This window comes from Lipotes vexillifer, unplaced genomic scaffold, assembly GCF_000442215.2.
Source record: "Lipotes vexillifer unplaced genomic scaffold, Lipotes_vexillifer_v1.1 scaffold496, whole genome shotgun sequence".
NCBI lineage: Eukaryota > Metazoa > Chordata > Mammalia > Artiodactyla > Lipotidae > Lipotes > Lipotes vexillifer.
In genome coordinates, this window is record NW_006786690.1 from 1,745,454 (window position 1) to 1,751,515 (window position 6,062).

Genomic DNA, 6,062 nt, shown 5'->3' on the forward strand with positions numbered 1-6,062 from the left:
GGAAAGAGAGACCAGTAACCAAGCAATTACAGGAGGAGGGAAGGGGGACTGTCGGAGTGCCCAGAGGGGCTGCCTAACCCAGGGGGCCATAAAAGGCATCTGAGGCAATGACATCACTGCAGCTGCCTGTGTGGGGACAGACAGGAAATGGCAGAAGTGGAGGCAGGGTCAGCTTTTCCTACGGGTGACCCCACAAGTCACTTTTTCACTCATTCCACAGCTACTTAACAAGCCACTACTGTGGGCCAGCCGGGTCCTCAGGGAGTGATCCAAGCAGACAAAATCTTGCTCTGGTGGCGCTTACTTTCCTGAGAGAGAAGATCAGCAATAAACAAAACAGATAAGTCAAATATCTCACGTGATATTTGGCAATGATGCTCTGGAGAAGGGGAGGGCCTGCAGTGTTAGCTGTTAGAGGCAGGCCTCCCTGAAAAGCTGACCTTTGAGGTGAGGGAGTGAGTGGAGGATGTTTCTAGGGGACGGTCATTCCGCCAGGGCACAGGTTCTGCGTGGGGAGTCTGCCTGCCTTGTGCAAGGCCTGATCTAACCTTGTTTCCACAGCACCGCTTGGACTCCAGCTGAGAGGCTGACACAGCAGCAGAGACGGAAGCAGAGAGCCCCATTGGACCAGGTGAGTCATGCAGGTGAGCCCTGATGGTGGTTTGGACCATGGGTGAAAGGGGTGAGAAGTAATTATATTCTGGATATATTTTGAGCCGGGGAAAAACAACAGATTTGCTGTTGGATTGGATGTGAGGTTTGGCGTGAGCCACAGGCAAGATGGAGCACCCGTCAACTGAGAGGAACTGAGCGGGGAGCCGATTTGGGGAGGAAGGTCAGGACTTCGGTTCTGAGGCTAGGAGTTGTGTTCCATTCATCTTTTTCTTTTTAAAAAATAATTAATTAATTAATTAATTAAATTTTGGCTGCATTGGGTCTTCGTTGCTGCATACGGGCTTTCTCTACTTGCGGCGAGCAGGGGTTACTCTTTACTGCGGTGTGCAGCTTCTCACTGTGGTGGCTTCTCTTGTTGTGGAGAACAGGCTCTAGGCACGCGGGCTTCAGTAGATGTGGCTCGCGGGCTCTAGAGCGCAGGCTCAGTAGTTGTGGCACACGGGCTTAGTTGCTCTGTGTCATGTGGGATCTTCGCGGACCAGGGCTTGAACCCATGTCCCCTGCATTGGCAGGCAGATTCTTAGCCACTGCGCCACCAGGGAAGCCCCCATTCATACTTTTAATTCCAGCGTTTGTATAACAAATGGCCAACAAATGCTTGTTGAATGAGTGAATAAATGGATGATGGACAAATTTGGGAGGGTAGGAGGCCAAGGCCAGCTGGTGAGGGGCTTGCGGGGACCCTGATACTGTTCCAGCTCTCCCACCGCCAGCCCTGAACACCCTGGTTGGCTCGTGTGCACACCCACACTTGCATCTCTACACAAGGCCTCTCCTACTTTCATGTCTGCAGGGGGCCAGCCGGGGCCTAGGCTTGTCCAAAAGCAAGTCACAGAGTTGCCCTGGGCCTTGGATGGAGGAAGAGGAGGCAGGGCATCCTGGCAGGCAGGACTGAACTGGGCTCATCCTAAAAGTACATCTCTGGGCTCTGCCAAGGGCTCCAGGGCCTCCATCAGGCTCTTTAGGGCTCATCAAAGCCTCCAGGAGTTCCCGTCCCATACTTGGCCTCTGATCAATGGGACAGAAGCCAACACTTTGGGGAGAGGGGAGCGGGAAGGGCAGGAAGGAGAGGACAGCAGTGAATAGGAGGAGGAGGAAGAGAAGGCCTGGCACCTGGTTCAGAGGCTTCTGGGATGAGGCAGAAGCCTTGCTTCCTGCAGGGCAAGGTTGAACAAGGCCTTTATGTGGATTTGAGGATAAGGAGGTGCTCTGGATGGCATCCCGGAGCTCTGAGCACTACAGTGTTTGTTTCATTGCCATGGTGGCGTCACGCTGCCTGGGGGCTGCCTGAGCATGGGGTTTCTTCCTGCCTGAAGTGCCAGGTGTCATGCGGGCCAAGGTGCCCAGGTAGAAAATGGGCGCTAGCATCACTGTTTGATCTGAAGTGTTCCCTCTTTGCACCCTGAGTCTGCCTCCCTCCTGGCCTTCTTCCTCTGGGTTGGGCCTGAAATCTCCAGAAGGACTATATCTAGTCTCCCAGGAGGAAGGGGCCTGGAGCCCTGTATAGTGCTGTGGTTAAGGGCACTTAGCAAGCTTGTGTTCCCCTGCGAGCGACTTTACCTCTCTGTGCTTCTGCTTCTTCATCTGTAAATGGTGGTAACAGCTCCTTCCTCAAAGGCTCACTGGGAAGAGGATTAGTGAGATCTTGAATGTTTGGCATTCAAAACACCATGCCTGGGGGGCTTCCCTGGTGGCGCAGTGGTTGAGAATCCGCCTGCCAATGCAGGAGACATGGGTTTGAGCCCTGGTCCGGGAAGATCCCACATGCCGCGGAGTAACTAAGCCCCTGTGTCACAGCTACTGAGCCGGCGTGCCTAGAGCCCGTGAGCCACAACTACTGAAGCCCGCGTGCCTTGTGCTCCGCAACGAGAAGCCACCGCAATGAGAAGCCTGTGCACCTCAACGAAGAGTAGCCCCTGCTCGCTGCAACTAGAGAAAGCCTGTGCACAGCAACGAAGACCCAGTGCAGCCAAAAATAAATAAGATAAATTAAAAAACAAACTAACAAACAAAAAACACCATGCCTGACCCTCAGGCACCTAACAAATGATGTCCTCTCTCCCACCTCAGGCCCCAGGGCAGTGAGATGACTTGCACAAGGGGCATCAAGCTGTCCATCTGGGTAGGTTGGGACCAGGACTTGGGTTTTCCTTCCTGTGCCTGTGTTCTTCCTGCTGCATCCCCATCTCTGTTCTGGAAGAAAGAAGATACTCGGAGCTCCAGGACGCAATCACCGTGGAAACCCATCTGCTTCGTCTTATCTGCTGCTGTTTTTTCCTCCCTCTCTGAGCCATCTGGGTGTCTCACTACAGAATTAGCAAGAGCGGGGGCTGGAGGCTGCGGGAGACTCTGGGATTTCAGCTCTCACTTGCTGGAGCACAGATAACTCCAAACTGTGGTGAATCCCCACAGGGCCCTGCAGTATCGGTCCAGCTCCAGCTAAAGTGAGTCTGCCACTCTAGGCACCACCAGGATGCAGAGCGGACAGATGTAGGATGCAGTTGTCTGCCCACAGCGCCAACTCACACCTGGACCCCACTTGGGGGAGGGCCAGAGGAGCAGCCCAGGGGACCTGGGGAAGGGAGTTGGGGAAAGCAGGTCTGGCCTTTGCTTCTCCCCTAGGCACAGCTTGTGACCTTGGACAAGTCACATCCTTTTTTCTGGGCCTTCAATTTCTCAATTTCAGCCTAACATGGTAGCAGGACTAGGCTTTCCAGAGCAAAAAGGTCTGGAATTCTTACTCAGAAGTAATCCTGATATAGGTTGCAGGTCAATCCTTCCCTTTCCCACCATGTCAAGACTTGGCTTTGTTAAGGAAAAGTATACAAACTTGGAAGTGAGGCAATGGGGCAACTGCTTGACCTTCATCAGTCCATTGGGGCATCTTCTAGCAAGCCCCCGAGGGTCATGTGACTCCCTATGTATTAGGATCCAGGTATTTTATAAGCCTGAGAACTAAGATGCTAACTTGTAGAAAACAGATAAGATACAAAGGATTTTTGTCCAATAGTGATACAAATGATTTCTGACCAGTAGAGATCACCCCGCAGATTATAGTCATGCACTATAGGGCATTTGCCAGCTGGGAATCTGACTAGCAATCTTATTTCAGCCTTCTCTGTGCTTTGCTGACTATTATCAATGAGTCCTCTGAACCAGCTTTGTCATCCTGAGAGTTTCCTCATGAATGAGTGAAATACCACTTTGACGGGTGCTCACTACGCATTTGTAGAATAATTTTTTTTTTTTTTAATATTTAGAAGACTAAGAGTTGACAGCTCACTGAGCCTCATTTTCCTCTTCTGTAAAATGAGGAATTCGAGGGAGCGGCTTACAGATTTGCTGACCACGTGCCAGGCACTGTTGAGCTCTTTATTTATTTATTTTTGGCTGCGTTGGGTCTTTGTTGCTGCGTGGGGGCTTTCTCTAGTTGCGGCGAATGGGGGCTACTCTTCCTTGTGGTGCGCAGGCTTCTCATTGCGGTGGCTTCTCATTGCGGTATCTTCTCTTGTTGCCGAGCATGGGCTCTAGGTGCTTGGGCTTCAGTAGTTGTGGCGCATGGGCTCAGTAGTTGTGGTGCACGGGCTTAGTTGCTCCGTGGCATGTGGGATCTTCCCGGACCAGGGATCGAACCCGTGTCCCCTGTGTTGGCAGGTGGATTCTTAACCACTGTGCCACCAGGGAAGTCCCTGTTGAGCTCTTTATATCCATGATTTCATTTAAGCCTCACAGCAAAACTGCCAGGGCAGGTATTCACCCCCTTTCACAGGTGAGGTTAATGATGTTCAGAGAGGTGAAGTGATTGCTCCAAGCCTTCACAGCCAGGGAGTAACAGAACCTGGATTTGAACCAATGCATCACAGGTTGGAGGGACGCACTATTTCCTGATTCACAGGTTTATTGTGGAGCTCCTTGAATGAGACAACACGTGAGAAAGTGCTTGCCAAACTCTATAGGTATGCACACATGTGAATAATTATAGTCAGCCCTAGGTTGTCTTCTGACCAGCCACACCTAGACCTGGCCCAGAGTCTGGGCTCCCCTTCCCTGGGAGGCAGGCCTCTGCTTCCCGCAGGGTGGGTTTCTGTTATCCGGAGAAAGCCAGAGGAGACTGAGGTGAGCAGGCATCTCTGTTCCAGCCCCTCACAAACAGGACACCTGCTGGAAACCACAGGCTGAGCTCTGAGCTCTGGCTGTTCCTTTGGGGCCTGTATTCCTGGGGCAAGGGTCCAGGGTAGGGGCTAGGGGACAGCAGATTTGGACAGGCCAAGTAAAGTCGATTTCTAACCCTAGTTCTGAAGTCATTCTGTTCCATCCTCCTGAATATTTCACCTGAATTAGACCCTCTCTGAAGTCTCCAGAAGCCATGCCCAGTCTCCCCTAGTTTCTGGAGCCTCCCAGAGCTGCCCATACCTGGACACGTCCACCTCAGCCCTGGGTGCCAAGTGGTTAATCATTGGGGCCAGCTTGGCAAATGTTTACCTAGCAGGCAGGCTGCTTGGAACCCCAGGTAATTGACAGCCTGCTTTCCAAAGCCAAGGCAGGAAGATTTATTCGTCCTCTCCTTCCTCCCCAGGGATGCTGCTTGGCAGAGTAAACAGCTTTCAGCTGGCTCTTTGAGGAGATGCTCAGCAGAGGGGTGGGAGCTGGGGGCAGGGATCAGGCCCAGAGGTGGGCCCCGAGGAGACATTGAAGGGGCCTCGGACCCATTTTTCTGGAGTCTGGGCCCCACCTTGGGAGCCTGGCTTAGACTGACATTCCATAATACGTGATAATTATTGCTGTAATTGATGGAACCCCTGACATACATTGCCTCATTTAATTCTTACAAGCACCGAAGAGCGAGGGACTCTTATCTCTGCTTCCAGACTAGGGAAGGGGGATGCAGAGGTGAAATCACTTGTCTAAGGCCACCCCGCTAATGACTGATAGAGCTGGGACCAAACTGCAGTCTGTTTGACATCAGATCTGCTGGGCTTTCTACGTTCCCTCAAGGAAGAAAAGGCTATTAATTTGTTGAGGACTTACTATGTGCCAGGCACTATGTTGGACACTTTATTTCAATCTCTAATCCAGAAGTATTTCCTAGAATCCCTTTACTATGCCATTAACATCAAAAGAGTGAGATAGTACAGTTCATAACTGGGGAAGGAAACACAGGCGTGAACCCCAGAAATAAAAGCAGGATGGGCTTCGATTGCCTCTTGTAACCTAAAGGCATCCTCATTGGATGTCTATCAGGTCCTGCATCCCCGCCTCCATACAGACCCTGATGTTAGCAGGCTCCCACCTCCCCTGCACCCTCCAAAGTCCAGGCCACCATCATTTTGCACCTGGGTCATTGTACTGGCCTCTGGTCTCTGCTTTCCTCTTGTCTCACTAAAACA